This window comes from Piliocolobus tephrosceles, chromosome 18 (assembly GCF_002776525.5).
Source record: "Piliocolobus tephrosceles isolate RC106 chromosome 18, ASM277652v3, whole genome shotgun sequence".
Lineage (NCBI taxonomy): Eukaryota > Metazoa > Chordata > Mammalia > Primates > Cercopithecidae > Piliocolobus > Piliocolobus tephrosceles.
This window is the reverse complement of record NC_045451.1, coordinates 2,245,457-2,262,000: the sequence shown is the minus strand read 5'-3', so window position 1 is coordinate 2,262,000 and position 16,544 is coordinate 2,245,457. Positions and strand designations below refer to the sequence as shown.

Here is a 16,544-nt window from a genome sequence, read left to right as displayed (position 1 = left end):
TTAATATCTTGCATACTTGGTGAAGATTACTTGAGTATGAAGACATCATTAGCCAGATAAATGATCAGAGCAAGGCTGCTGTATTTGTCTGTCCTCACATTATGTAAGAAAAGACCCGAGACTGGGCAATCTATAAAGAAAAGAGGTTTATTAGACTCTCACTTCTGCATGGCTGGGGAGTTCTCAGGAAACTTACAGTCATGGCGGAAGGCACCTCTTCACAGGGTGGCGGGAGAGAGAATGAGGTCCAGCAGGAAATGCCAAACACTTATAAAACCATCAGATCTCATGAGAATGTACTTATTGTCATGAGAACATCATGGGGGAAACTGCCCCCATGATTCAATTACCTCCTACCGGATTGCTTCCATGATACGTGGGGTTTATGGGGATTATAATTTAAGATGAGATTTGGGTGGGGACACAGCCAAACACAGCAGCTGCCTATCTACATCCCTTGAATCTGCTCTGCCCACATTTCTGTTATTCTTTCCCCAAGTTTCATATAACATACAAAGGGATCACTCCCTATGTCCCTTAGCAGAAAAAAAGTGGATTTGAAAACTGACTCTGGTATGTACTGCTGTGTACAAGTCAAATTGCTTATTTTGAGAGAGAATACGATTTCCTGCAGACACTAATGGTAAATATTGTAAACTAAGGATGTAACCAGGTTTTAATCCTTTAAATTTATTCTCAGATAATGGAAATTGAACAAATAGCAAATAATCATGTAGTTTGATTGCTGCTTATCTGTAACTTATGGTTATTCAATTTCATATTTTACACTGCAGTGCAGACAACATCAAACCTTTCTTGAAAAGCAGCTTCAGCTCAGATCTGATCTCAGACATCAAAAGCCTTGACTCCAAAATGGTGTGAATTGGCTGCCATCTGCTGGACTGGGACACATAAAGGTGAATTCTAGGTTTTATGTAGCGTCCAGGAAAATCAAATCCCAGTCTCAAACACTATGGTCTTAATTAATCTTTCTGAGAATGTCAACATGTACATATAGTAAAGATTGAGCTTAATTACAATTGCAATTTATTGATTGAAAAGGCACTTCACTATATTCTAATGCATTCAAGATCATTACAAAATCCTGTTATAAATCAGGGTGAAACATATCACAAGAAAATGACATATGAAATAATTTATATAAGGACTTTTAATATGAAATGTCTTTAATACAAAAGTATTGTGTGTTTTGAGTGCCTAATATATTTTAAAAGCCATTGTTAAATATTGTAAAGCATAAAAATACTCATCAGATGCAAAAATCCATTTCTTTGTTGCTTAGAAAAGAGGACTCAGAGGGAATCAAGGTAAACCCAGGTAAACCCCAAGACAGCACCATTGAGAAGGTGCCTTAAGTCAACAGCACAGATGTCACCTCTAGGGAGTGCATGGGCCAGGGTTCTTGAGGACAATGGTCTTCAGCTTTGGCACACGTGGATGTGTGGATGGAGACCCCAAGTGGAAGCTGAGGATTCCAGTGGTACATATCATAAGAAAAATCAGGAGTCTGAGGAGTTAGGAAATAAGTAGAGGGTGAGGTTAGCTGAAACACTGGGTGTGAACTAGGAGGTTGTTGGGAATAAAATGGGAGAGGTAGGTTGGGGCAGGTGCATGGAGGGGCTTGTAAACCACTACCAAGAGTTCAGGCTGCTGGAAGCTTCCAAGGTAAAGCTGGGATTCACTTAGACAAAAGGCAACTGACTTGACAAACTGAACATGCTGGGCAAAAACAAAAATGTTTGTAGAGAACATTTGTGCTATTTATTCAGCACTTTCCATGACCCAGACCATATTCTAACTGTAAGAACACAGAGAAATAAGAGGTATCTCCTGCCCTCCAAGGCCTCCATTCTCAGAGCAGAGGTTTCTCGGTCAACGGCTCTAATGCATACACACTGTGGCAGAGCAGAAATGTGGACTCTGGAAGCTACTGCAAGAACATGAGAAAGAAGCTGGAGATGTTGAACAAACTCCTCGTGACAGGTGCACAGTCTAGGTGGGAAATGTAAGCAGAAGCGTTGCAAGCATAGAGGCCAGGGAAAGGCACCCTGGTGGCTCCAGATTTTATCATGTCATGGAGTCCTAGGTATGTAGTTCAAGCCCAGGAACAAGTCCAGTGGAGTGGACGCCTGAGAGACTGCCATTAAATACACTCAATGTGTGTCAAAAAGTCTTGGGAGTAACACAAAGATGGTCCGCCACTTTGACACTTAAAACTGCATTTCAGTTAGGGAAGTACAGTGGAAAAATGCTGCTGGAGAGACAACTTGGGTTTCATTTAGAACTCTTCAGCACACAGATGGCAATTAAGCCATCCAAGAGGTGAAATTGCATGTGTAAAAGATGCATTGCAGAGAAGGCAGCCCTGACTGCCATTTACTGGGAGTGGGTCAGGCACTGAGGGCCAAGGCACTCTCCTGTTATCATAAAGAGTTTCGCAGACACCATATCCGGCAAGGCCACTCTGTGATGAACATAGGAAAGATGAGCGTGAGAACACTGGCCTGGCCGTGCAGACGTCCCCACGCCCTCCTTCCCGGGTTCGTCTACACACTGTGGCTTCTTTAACACGTTGGCCAGTTCATTCTCTCTACTCCATAGATTAAATCACAGAAAGAACAATCATAGAGTTTCCCTAGCTGTTGACAGTGCCCAGCCTGGAGCAAACTCATTCTTCCGTGAACCCTACCCCTAATGCTCTGATGGGACCCCGAGTCCTCTAATAATCCCTATTTCTCCCTCTTACCAAGACACCCTGTGCCCCTCCGGGTGTGCTCTTCCTGTTGCAGTGAACCAGGAACTCACCTTGACCCAAGACAGGGCCAAGGGAAGGAGGACAGAGAAGATGTCACAGGTGGGAAGAATTCAGCAGTGCGAGTTCTTTCCCCTAGGACTGAGCTTCTCAGACTACAGGTAATCTTCAGTGCTGAAATTATGTTTATTTAGGGAAATGTAAGAAGAGTTTGGAGCAAGCAGGGACCAGATCATGAAAGGTATCATTATTAAATGCCATGGTATTTTGACTGTGTGAGGGGTTTGGAGAGTGAGGAGGCATTGCAGGGTCTTACCTAGGGAGGTGGAATGGTCACTTTAGAGACCCTATTCTGGAAGCATCTACATGTGCATCAAGGTCTCCCAAGGATATTAAAAAATGCAGCAGATGATCCAGTGGAACTGAGATCCTGCGTTTGACAAAGTTCCAGGTGGGGCTAGGATGGTGGTTCTTGAGGGGTGATTTCTGCATCACAAAGTCAGCATCACCTGGAAATTTTTAGGAGCTGCAGATTATCACCTGACACCAGACCAAACTGAACAGGGAAGCTGGGACCTGGGATCCTGCAATTGCCTTTAAAAAAAATTAATAGCAGGTTGTGACAGTTAATCGTATGTGTCAACTTGACTTGGGTAGATGGTTAAACACTATTTCTAGGTGTGTCTGTGAGGGTGTTTCCTACTAAGTTAGCATTTGAATTGGTAGACTGAGTGAAGAAGTTTCACCCTAACCCATGTGGGAGGCAGCATGCAGTTTGTTGAGGACACAGATAGAACCAAAAGCAGAGGAAGGGCAAATTTCCTCTCCCTTCTTGAGCTGGGACCACCATCTCCTCCTGCCCTTAAACACTGAGTTCTTGGTTCTCAGGCCTTCAGAGTCAGTAACATACACACCCCCAACACCACCTGTCTGGACTCCTTTGGACTCACATGAATGATACATTGACTTTCCTGGGTCTTACGCTTACTGATGGCAGATGGTGGCATGTCTCAGCCTCCATGATCACATGAGTCGATTCCTAAAATCTTCTTCTCTATGGATCCTACTGGTTTCATTTCTCTGGAGATCCCTTTAACTCCAGGTGATTCTGATGTCCATTAAAGCTTGGGAACATTATTGTTATTGGCATAGTTGAAGCTGGATGGACACAGATGTGGTCCCAGAAGATGCTAAGAAGGAAGAGAATTCTGAGGAGTCACAGTAGTGCTACACAGCCCAGGGCTAAGAGGAGCTCTGAGAACTTTCACCTGCAGCTCTCTGGTGAGATGTCAGCCATATGAACAAACCTGCCCCTAATAGAGGCTGGGAGATACAGGGCAGCCATAGCACAAGATGTGTTTGGTTGGACAACTGGCTCTTTCCATCCTGTGTGTAATATTTGGACAAGCTAATCAGGTGTATACTTGCGTTCAGGCAAAGGAAGCACATTCAGAGAGAAATTAGCCTCATTGACACAAAATTATGAAGTGAGGGTCCTAAACATATCATGCTTCCCTAATCTGAGCACTAAAGTCTTAACTCTAGTATTAATGTATACCCATCAAGGTGTCTATTTTGCTATGATAGTATCTCCTAGAAAGGTTCTTTAACTTGGTGTCTGTTGGAGACAAGGGAAGAGTTTGCGCAGAATGACTGAACCCACACACTGCAGTGAAAACGTTCAACGGTTCAAAGGACACTATAAAGCTCACGTAGTGGGTCTTGCACGGGTCCGCAGGGCCTTCTCCGTGATGGGCTGGTTTAACAATAGTGAGTACTTGATAAAAGTCACTTGTTCTTATTTTTTAATGAGATATTACTACAAGGGATAGAGAAAGCAGTTTGTGAAGTATAGTGAGTAACTGGCTAAAGGACACTACTGAAGAGATCATGTTTGAGTTTAATGTCAGTGTTTTCATGTCTTTTTGACAGTAAAAAATAGGAAAGGGTGGAAAGGAAATTTTTCTTATTAATTAGTTTGTGATAAATTCTAGCAGGACAAATAAACATGGAAGGGTGGAATGAATGAAGGCATAGATTAAACAGGTTAGGCTATGAGTGGAGAATTGTTTTAGCCTGATAATAGGTATATGAAAGTTGAGTCTACTTTTGTCTGTGTTAGAAATTTTCCACAATAATAGGCTTAAAATAAATGAGTACAGGTAAAACCTAGGAGAAATAACTCTAGCAGAAAATTTAAATATTTGTCAAATAATTTTAAAGGTTAAAAATATTCATTAGCCAGTAATACAGGCAGAGTGTTTTGACATGTCTCAATGTCATTAATATCTTTTGCTTTTAAATAAAGCAAAACGAAAAAACAGAACTCATCAGCAAAACAATTTAGAGATTGATAGAAAAAACCCAGATGATGTAAAATAGTTTAAAAATTTGTCATTATAAGTTAGTATAGCAGTAATTTGTATTAAAAAAATCTATTTACATGTCTTTTACCCAAAGTAGCATTTTTTTGCTAAGAAAATATATTTTTGATTAGTAAAGAAATTAAACATGGAGTATTTACTTCCCCCAGAAATGCCTCCCAAGCTCAGATTTTATATTCATTGGAACTAAAATGACAATTTCTAAAGCTTGGTTATTTTTTTCTAAAGATGTGTATTTGATGACCTTTACTCCACTAGAGGGCTCTGTGGATAAGAGAAAATACTTAAAATCATAGCATTTAAAGCCATCTTAAATGTATGCCATTTTACCAATTAATCTCTTGCTAATTCTTATTTCATATTCAGATGTAACTTATTGCTTCTGAAACTGAGTAGTATAATTAGCATCTTTAGATATTCTTTTTCTAATTAATTAATTGCTGGTAGTTCTTCTGAGAAAGACGTATACTATAATATATGGGTCCTTTTTTCTCTTCATTAGGACTTAGAATCACCAACACATATAGGCAGTACTTATTTCCGAATATAAAATACTTTGATGAGCCAATGAACTACTTGACAATTCAGATGTCTGCTCTCTCATAATTTAATACTACTTCAAGATTACTTTGAAAACTTTAATAACAGTATTATAACATAAAAGGTATGGGTTCTTAGATGGGATTTATATTTGCTCAGGTATATTTTCATATTTGTGAGAATATTTTTGTCTCATCTAATTTTAAATGACAGAGGCAAGGTTTTTACATAAATAATAGCATGTTCTGGTATCCATCCCTGCATTTTAAGCAATCAGGATTTTAAAAATTTTTCCCTGTGGACGTTACAGGCCCCACATTGAGGGAAGGGGAGGATTCAGTATCCAGTGTTCATACAATGTATTATCTAGTAGGCCAAGTTTTCCACACAAAATTATAAGGAATGCAAAGAAATAGAGAAAAAAAAAAAAAAAAAAAAAAAACAGGAAAAAAGCACACAGGAAAAAAGAAGTTGACATAGAGTGTCTGTGAGAAAGAACTGATGCAGATTTAAGCAACAAAGACTCCAAAGCAGAACTTACAAATGCGCTAAAAGAATTCCAGAAATCTATGCTTAAAGAAGTTAAAAAGATACAATGAGAATGATGACAGTCAAATAGAGAACAGCAGTATAGAGAGATTCAACTTACATAAAAAGCAAAAGAAATGGAAATTCTAGATTTCAAAAGCACCGTAAATGGAAAGAAAAATTCACTAAGTGGCTCAATGGTAGATTAGAGATAGCAAACAAAACACAACAAAAACCCGGAAAGACAGACTCACCAAACATGAAGACAAGTATCATCCATCCAAAGACCAGAAGGGAAAAAAAGATGAAGAAAAATTAGCAGAACCTCAGAGGAATATCAGACACCACGAAGCCCACCAACATATGGCCAACATACGTGTGACGGGAGTGCTAGGAGAGGAAAGAGAGAAAGGAGCAGAAAGGATATTCAAAGAGTTAACAGCAGAAAACTTCTCACATTGGATGAAAAACATTAATCTGTATATTTGGGAAGCTCAGTGAACCACACAAGGAAAATGCTGAAAGGGAAACACAAATGGAAAATCTTGAAGGAAGTAACATAAAAGCTCATCATGTACAAGGTAACCCTAATAAAATTAAGATATGACTTCCTGTCAGAAACAATGAAGGCCAGAAAGCAATAGAATAATAGCGCTGAAATGAAAAAAAAAAGTGTGTTTTTAACACATTGTGCTCAGAAAACTGGATATCCCATGCAAATGATAAAGTTGCATCCCTAACCCACATCATATACAAAAGTTAACCTGGACCGAGTGCAGTAGCTCATGCCTGTAATTCCAACCCTTTGGGAGGCTGAGGCATGTGGATTCCTTGAGGCCAAGTGTTTGAGATCACCCTGGACAACATGGTGAAACTCCACCTCTACAAAAAATTAGCTGGGTCTGGTTCAACAGACCTGTGGTCCCAGCTACTCAGGAGGCTAAGGTAGGAAGATCACCAGAACCTGGGAGGTTGAGGTTCCAGTGAGCTGAGATTGTGCCACTGCATTCCAGCCTGGGCAACAGAGTGGGACTCTGTCTCAAAAAAAAAAAAAAAAAAAAAAAAATTAACCTCGAATCAAATATCTACATGTCAGAACTAAAACTCCAACAAAAGTATCAGAAGAAAATGTAGGCATAAATCTTCATGACCTTGGCAATGGTTTCTTAGATATGACACTAAAAGCATGAGCAACTGATAACAGAAGTAAATAAATTAGACTTCATCAAGGTTTTAAAAAATGTGCTTTAAAGGATACCATCTAAAAAGTAAAAAGATAATCCACCAATGGGAGAAAATATTTGCAAACCATGTATCTGATAAGGAGCTTATGTTCAGAATATGTCCGAGAATTCAGTAATCAGAAGGCAAATAAGCTAATTGAAAAATGTGTGAAAAGTCTGAATAGCTATTTATCTACAAAAGACACGCAAATGGTCAATGAGTACATGAAAAGATGCTCAACATCATTAGCATTTAGGGAATGCAAATCAAAACAGCAGTGATGTACCTATTTACAGCCTCTTGGGTGGCCATGATCAGAAAGATGGAATAGTAAATGTTGGTGAGGACATGGAGAAACTGGAACCATCATACCCTGCTGGTGCAAACATAAAACACTGGAGCTTCTTTGAGAAACAGTCTGATAATTCCTCAAAAGATGACCAAGTGACCCAGCAACTCCATGCTCCATTATACACTAAGTATATACATACATTATATACTTAGTGTATATATACATTGTATATACTAAGCAGAAATAACAGTACATGTCCACACAAACATTTGCATATGAATGTTTACTATTCATACCAGCCCCAAAGTGGAAATAACTCACATGTACATTACTAATTAATGGGTAAAGTGTCGTATATTTATACAATGGATTATTATTCTGCTGTAAGAAAGAACGCATTACTAATACATGCTACAACACGATGAATCCAGTGAACATGCTAGGTGAAAGAAGTCGATCACAGAAGACCACACACTGTATGATTTCATTTACATGAAACATCCAGAATGGACAAGTCTATGGAGACAGAGAGTAGATTAATGCTTCCGTAGGGCTGGGGATGGAATTGGGTTAATTTGTGATGACCGTTACAGGGTGCAGGGTTCCTTTCTGGGGTGATGTGAATGTTCTGTAGTTGATGATGATGATGGCTGCAGAACCTTGTGAATATCTTGAAAACCATTCAACTGTCGACTTTAAAAGGGTGAATTTTATGGTATGTGAATTATATCTCAAAAAAGTGTTAATAATAAAAAAGAATAAATAAATCACTAGCTGGCATTGTGTAGGCTCCATGTATTAAAATGCCTTTAGTCAAAGGGTTAATAAGTAGATATAATTGTTTTACCAGATTCTCTTGCTAAGGACATTTCCTAATTTCAAACTTTTCATGTGAACTTAATTAGTAATTTCTAATTTAATAGATAATGTACCTTCCCTTTATGTATTAGAAGCCCAGAAAGTGAGAAGAAGCTACTTGAGGCCGTAGTTTAGGAATACTCTTACATTGTTAGCTTAAGGGACATGGCAGTAAAGTGCAAACTGTGAGCAACAGGACAAAGACAGCAGGAACAGTCTGGTTTTCATTTACATAGATTGAACTAGGAATTTTACTCGTCCTTAACTTCTCCAAGGGTAGCTCCAGGAGACTTCAAGATGGGTGTCTCTGGGCTGGAGAACTGGCTCCCTCCCGGGAGGCCTCTGTGCTGTGCATTTGTGCTCCAGCATGCTCGGAGTGTTTGTCCTCCTGGAAACATGTTTCTCAAACGCGATGGGTGCATTGCACGGTGACGCCCAGCAACGCAGTTTGCCTGTGCTTGAAGCAAGTTTCAGTGAAAGAAGTTCCCCTGTCATGCTCTAATTCCCCACTTCAAAGCATCTGCTCTTGCTGCCTTTCTTGTTGGAACAAGGTGTTCCTGGCTCTTTGCAGCTTCTAGACCTCAGCTCAAACTCCACCTCTTTCTTCAGAGAACGTTTCCTGACCTCTGGGTCTAAAGCAGCAACCTTGGTTACTCTTTCATACCCTTAATTCATTTTCTTCATATTTATTAAAATCTATAGTTATCTTTTTAATCACTTGTTTAATTGCATATTTTAGTATTTTCCCAATAAATACCAAGGTATATGAGAGTAAGAACATTTCACTTTTGGTCACTATAATTAAAGCATTTAAGGAAATATGTCCAGTAAATATTTGTTGCAAGAATACAGAAAGGATGGACATATCTGCTTCTACACACCCAGAACATCAGACGAAATGATCCCTGTTGCCATTGCTGAAAAAGGTAAGATTCAGTGTACTTGGATTTTACAGACAAATGAATACTTCATCTCCATATGAGAAGAACTTTCTAAGTCTTAAAGCTTCCTAAAGATGAGGTGGGTTTTCAAAATGTTTCAACAGGTGCTGGGAGGTATTTTAACAAACTTTGAAAATGTCTAAGTTCATCCTAAACATCCAAGTGTAAGAGTCTAAGAAATATTGGTCTATTTTTGTTCTTTGAAGAGGGATGGCTTTATTTATGTAGAATTATAGAATTACAGGGCGGGAGCTGGGCACAGGCTAGATAGGCTTTTAGACTGAAATGGATAACCATTTCCCATAGACAATGGTTTTATTTTCATTTGTGTTTTTTTTTTAAATAATGTCATGCATATAATAAAGTTACAATAGGACCAGCTACTCTATATACTCTTTACACAGTACCCCCGCAACTAGTCAAAATTTACATAACTAGCTACTGAACAAGTTGGAGACATTGTGCCCCTTTACCCTTCAAAGTGTATTTCCTAAGGAGGGAGATTTTTCTCTTACATAACCACAAAACAGTTAACTAAATCAGAAACATTTAGCACTGCTTCAATGCCATCATCAAGTAATCAATTCATATACAAATTTGCTCCTTCTGTCTCTCCACTGTCCTTTAATCTAGAATCACTTTTCAGTCTTCCTTGTGTCTTTATAATTTAATACTCTTATTATTCTGGTGCTTGTTTTTCATATGATGAAAGCTGTCAGTAGCATTATTTTATTATCTATTTGTGGATATATAGATTTTGGGGAACAATACCACGGAATAAAATAGTTGGATCAAAGAGTAGAGGAATGTTAACATCAAAAGAAAGTGTCAAGCTGTTTTTCAAGATGGCCATGCCACTTTCATTGCCAATCATATGTGAGAGTTTGGTTGCTCTAAATCCTGAGCTAACGTTCAGATTTATGGTAGTCTCAATCTTAGCAATTCTGGAGCATATTGCAGCTTCAATTTTCCAAATGATTGATAATGTTGAGCACTTTTCCCTGTTCTATTTTACTATCATTGTGTCTGCTTTTGGGACATGTCCCGTGAGGCCTGTGCTCATCAAACCTACTGGGTTGCCTTCACTTTGTGATGATGTAGGCATTCCTACATATTCTGTCACCACTTTCTCTGTCAAACATACATATTGTGAATCTTTTCTCCCTATCTGTAGTTTACCTTCTTATTTCCTAACCAAGATTTTGATGAGCAAAATGTTTCACTTTTGATGAAATATAATTGTTTTTTTGACACAGGAATTTCACTCTTGTTGCCCAGGCCGTATTGCAATGGTGCTATCTCAGTTCACTGCAGCCTCCACCTATGGGGTTCAAACGATTCTCCTGCCTCAGCCTCCTGAGTAGCTAGGATTACAGGCACCTGCCACCACGCTCAGCTAGCATTTTTAGTAGAGACCAGGTTTCACCATGTTGGCTAGGCTGGTCTCCATTCCCTGATGTCAGGTGATCCACCAGCCTCAGCCTCCCAAAGTTCTGGGATTACAGGCATTGAGGCACCACGCTAGGCTGATGAAATACAATTTTTTGAAAATATTTTTGACCTCTTATGTCTGAGAAATGCATAGTGGCAAAGATATTCCCTGTAGACTATTCTAAAATTTTCTAATTTTCACTCTCCTGTTGAGTTCTACTATCAATCTGCTGGTGCTCCCTGAAGGAGTAAAAGGTTGTTCCCCAGGCAGGGCCCCTGGGTGTCTCTCCAAGGTGGGGGCCATGGGCTGAGACCACCCCGTATCAGACCCCCTGCCGTTCCAGTGTCTCAGGTGGCGGAGGGGAGTCTCGGGCCCACAGGGAGGAAGAGGCATCCCCGAATAGGCTGCCCTCTGAGAGGGCTCCCCTGGCTGTGTTCTGCCTGAGGAAACAAGTCTATGGGATGGGACGCTCAGAAGAACCAACTCTGCCAACACCTTGATTTTAGATTTCCAGCCTCCAGAACTGAGAGAATACATTTCTGTCATTTTGTTGTTGTTGTTGTTATCCAGAGTGTGGTAATTTGTTGCAGCAACCCAGAGAAACTCACATGGACCCACTGGCACCATGCTACCTTCCTGGACTCTGTGGCTGGGACATGGGTAATTGAGGTCACCAGTGCCAGTGAATTGTCAGAGGCCCTGAGGTAGCACCTGCCGGGGATGCTGAGGGAGATGCCCTCAAGAGGTGTGCTGGCCTCGCTGTGAGGAGTCACAGGTGCGCCATTGGAAGGGTACAGAATGCCCGGGGTGGGTGGCGTGGGGGCATGAGCTTTGATTCCAGACAACCTCGATCTTTCTTGCTTACGAGCGGCATTAGGAGGAAAGATCCCTGAACGGGTCATGGTGAAGGTGAAGTCACAGTTGAAAGCATTATGCATCAAATCTGGAAAAGGGGAAGCCAGTAGCCTGAGGGACTGCAGTGACAGGCTAAGCATGTGTTGACTCTCAAAGAAGGGAAATAGTAAAGTGTGTCATCTGCTTTTGGGGAAGGTCTCACAGAGTGGACATCACGAATGGTGTGGCAGGAATAAGGTCATGAAGAAGATGAAAGGGGCTGGGACCCAGGGGTAGGCAGCTTCCTTCCAGTGTCATAGTGGGAAGATAGAGGAGAGATGGGGAAGAGCCTCGGGGTGTTCAGTTTGCTGGTGACAGGGTCTGGCTCATGGCTGATGCTTCGTGGTGGGTGTAGACCAATTCTCCACCGGACGCCAAGGCCAAGTGCCCTCCCAGTGATCCCCTGAGGGTAAGTGGGTAACAGCATCAGGACCAAGTCCACTTCTTTTCCAGTCTTGAACCTTTATGGGTGTGACATAATTTGGTTTCATGATGTCTCCCCCAAGTTCCACAGTTGCTAACAATTTTCTGACATGCAATTGGAGAACCCATCAGCAAACTCTCAGGTTTCACAGCCCACAATGTTACTGAACATCCCAAGAAAATCCAGCACATTCCAAAAGTCTTCCCCTACTGATTCCTCACTTATCCAGGACTCCACCTTGCTCTTAACTAATTTTCTTCTCTACTTTGCAACTAGAAAGACATCCTTTTTGAGGAGAAAAGAAAAATGTGAGGTAAATAAACTCATGCAAGCATGTTCCAAACTGAGTGTGAAATGGCGTGGTTGTTTTCTCCCTGGCCTCACCCCTGGGGTCCTGTGATCTGTCCCTTCCTGGGCACCAAGGCCTCCTGGTTTTTCTTTGGGGTCTCTGTGGGTCCTAGCCCCTCCTCCTGGAGTGCACGTCCTTTGATAACCTTGTGACTTGTGCCCTTGAGGTTTTAAGTCATGTTCCTCCTGCTTACAGGGTCTCTGAGAAACTCACAATTTTGGTTCTGTCACCGCCACCTCCAGCATTTTCTGCCTCCCTTTTCTGACTTATTTTTTTTCTTTCTAACACTTATCACTATGTAAAACACACCATAGGCCAGTGAGTTAACTTTATTCCTCTTCCATGATTTATTTTTTCTTCTTAAGATTTATCACTATCTAAACTATGATGACAGCAGCTGTCATATAATAGTTGCTTGATAAAAGCTTGTTGAATGAAAGGATAAAATAAAGACTGTATAGAGCCCTGCCCAGACAAATGAGAATGTGGCTCATGCAAGAAGTCCTCAAGGGTCAGGAGAGAAGAATACTGGGAGTTGAAAAGTGGACAATTGGAGAGGTGGGGTAAGCAGGCCAGGGATGGGAATTAGGGTGATGAGGCATGAGTTTCAGGGCTGGAGATGAGGCTGTGATTTAAAGAGGAAAATGTTACAGTTTCCAATGGAAAAGAGCTGTAATAAAGTAAAATAAATTAATATTTTTTTAAAACCTAAGTAGTCTACCCCTATTGTAGGGACTCTAGAAGACTCTAGATTCTAGAAGATCCAGATATAGATGTAGTTCCTGGAGCGGGTGGACATCTCAGCCTCTAGAATTAACTGGAGGCTTACCAAGAAGGATGATAGGTTTGGTTTACATGTTAGTATGAAATTTGGAATATATTTCTCATTTTGTGCACACACACAGATATGTATATGTGTGTATGTGTGTGTGTATATATATACATATAAGTATATCTTTAAAAAATTAGAGATAACATTGTATACTACTGGTAATGGCATTAGACAAATGCATCACATTATGTTTTTCATGTGGGTCACCTGTGTGCCTTTCACTTCAGCTCCTCTGAATTTCTGTGATCTAGCCAGTAAAATGCTGAAAATGTAAACAAAGAAATGCAAGTTTTCAAGTGCATATATAAACAAACACAGAAATAGAAATGTTCTTCCATTCCCATGTAGGTTTCTTATAGCATCTCTCCCTCCCTTTTCATTCATTTGCTTTTATGGTGGTATGCAAACACTTCGGTTTTCATGACTAATGTGTCTCTCTCTCTCTCTCTGTCTGTCTCTCTCTCTCTCATTTTCTTCTCTTTCAGAGCCTTTGCATGTGGAACAAATGTGATGTCTGCCTTTATGGAAGGCTATTACTCACCTACTCAAGCCACCTGCTGTCTCCATTGCACAGCAAGCAGTGGGGAGAGACAGGATCAAGTTCCTCTAAGTCTCTAGGGGCTGCCATAACAACAAACATATTTTGTTAATTATTATTTGTTCAAGAATAGCAATAGTCTTCCGGGTTCCTGTTTTGTGAGGGTTGCTGGTTCCCGTGAAGCCTCTTTAGCCTGTTCCTTCTGATTTCAGTTTAAATGCTTGCATATCCCACATATCTTTGGGTGTATCTTATGTGCCAGGAGGCTTGTGGGAGCTTCCACAAACATTTCATCTTCTTTTAAGTGAGAAGAAGTTACCATCCTTCTCCATGTTTCAGAAGTTGAAGCTGGAGCTTGGAATCCAGGTAACTTGCTAGGTGTCACACAGACTTACCAGGGGCAGGAACCGGGTCATCTAGTTGCAATCCCACTGTTTCCCTCTTAGGAAGTGAGCACATGGGAAGCGGAACATGTACAGGAAAATAGACTACTTCTGGCGGTGGGAAGTGAGCAAAAGTAAATACCAAGGCATACTTTATTAAGTGCGTGAGCAGTCCTTTTTATTAGAACACATGGAAAACAAAGATGATACAAAGATTTTTTTCACTTCCTGGACATGACTGACCTTCCAGCAAAATGCTGCATAGCAGCTGTGAGCAGGTACCCCACGTTGTCATTTCTTTCTTTCTTACTGTATTATAGATCACCGAGTCTTATGTAATTACCCACAAAATTGCTGGTGTTGCTTCATGACAGGCGTGACAAATCCTCAGTAAGGTCCCTTTGCTTGTCTAGAAAATGATTAACCTCTTCCTGCAGCCATTGGATGTGATAGCTAATATATGCAACAAAATATATATGCATACAACTTCAGTGCATGCCGTTTAACAGCATTTTCTTCATAGGTCAAAGTGTGCCCAGCATGACCTCACCGCTAACTGCGTTAGTGTAAAATTTTAGGCCAAAATAAAATAGTGATCTAAAATCATACAGCTTTTATCCACTGTACAGCATGGATATTCATAAGACCCCTCCATAAATGTTTGGTCCAGATCTTTCTTCCACTGAATGAAGTTTGACAATTTGTGACAGGACAGAAAGGAAATTCATTATATTTAGTAATAGAAAACCTATTTCTCATTTTTCACGAGCCAAGCAGCCTCGATGAAATTGCCTAAGCCGCCACATCACCCTCCTCCACCTTTGTGGTCTGTGAGGTCGCTCACAAGGGTCTTCAATTTCCTTATGTTCACAGCTTGGCATCTGGTAATTGTCAGTATCAGAAAACATAAGGGGGCTATATATTTTTTCCTCAGAAGAAATATTTCTGATTTGAAAAGAAATAAATCTGTCAAGAGGAAAATATTAAAAATAAAAAGTGTGACTGTAATAATCACTTCGATGTCACAGCCAATTTTGCTCATTCAGACTGGGGAAGGAAACTTCCCTGTCCCCCCAAAGGAATTGTCAAAGTAAGAGAAATGGAATTTTTATTTCAATAACCACTGTGGTTTAAGGGTAATTTATGGACAAGGAAGCACAACAGCCTCAAGAATCAAATTTCCTTAAAATATTATTTTGTATTCTCTCTGCTACAAGGCTTAGTGAAACTGATGGATCAAAGTGAAGAATGACTAAATTTGTTTCTCTAAGTTACAGTTTAACAGACACTGTACACCGTGCATAGCACTGGGAAAAGAACAGGGTTTTGCATTTTGCAAAGGGTTATACTCAGAATAATATTTCTTGAAATTAAATAATCCTTATAATGTTAACACGAAAAATGAAAGAAAAGCTAGTTTTGTTTGACCTGATCCAGAAAAATAGCAAATCTTTCACTGCCCACACCCCACCTCCTGCCACCAACACACCCTTGGGCTCAGTCACTGCTGTTTTCATCAATAATAAATAGCAGTGCTACATGTCATTTAAGTTTTTTTTTTCTCTTTTTTTAGTATGCATTTCCTCAGAGAAGACAGAAAGAATGTTCAGGCATTTAAATGAGCAATTTAAATTCTTATTTCTTTCTAGAATGATCCCCGGCTATCGCTAGAACTATCTGTATTTGGGATTGAAAAACAAAGGAAGAAGAATAAATAAAACAACTAAATCACAGCTTCATATTTGCTCAGCTCCACACAGGAAATACTTATCACTCTCTCCATAGCAATTCTTACTGATCGCATCGACTAACCCGAGGCGCACTTGCCGCACGCGGTAGGCGGTAGGGAGCCTGCCCCGAGTCTGCCAGTGCGTCTAAGGCTTGTCCTTTCCTCCTTTCCTCCTTTCTTTCTCCCTTTCTTTCTCCCTTTCCTTCTCCCTTTCCCTCTGTCTTCCTTCCTTTCTCCTTCTTCTTTCTTTCTTTCTTTCTTTCTTTCTTTCTTTCTTTCTTTCTTTCTTTCTTTCTTTCTTTCTTTCCTTCCTTCCTTCCTTCCTTCCTTCCTTCCTTCCTCCTTCCTTCCTTCCTTCCTTCCTTCCTTCCTTCCTTCCTTCCTTCCTTCCTTCCTTCCTTTCCTTCCTTCCTTCCTTCCTTC

General features: G+C 40.4%; 1 long non-coding RNA gene across 1 annotated transcript; it reads left to right on the top strand.

Moving 5' to 3' along the window:
• The first annotated feature begins 440 nt into the window (after positions 1–440).
• Positions 441–6,139, top strand: LOC111551031. Its single transcript, XR_002734242.2, has 2 exons — positions 441–917; positions 2,811–6,139. It is a non-coding gene; the product is annotated as an uncharacterized LOC111551031 (long non-coding RNA).
• Positions 6,140–16,544: the final 10,405 nt, after the last annotated feature.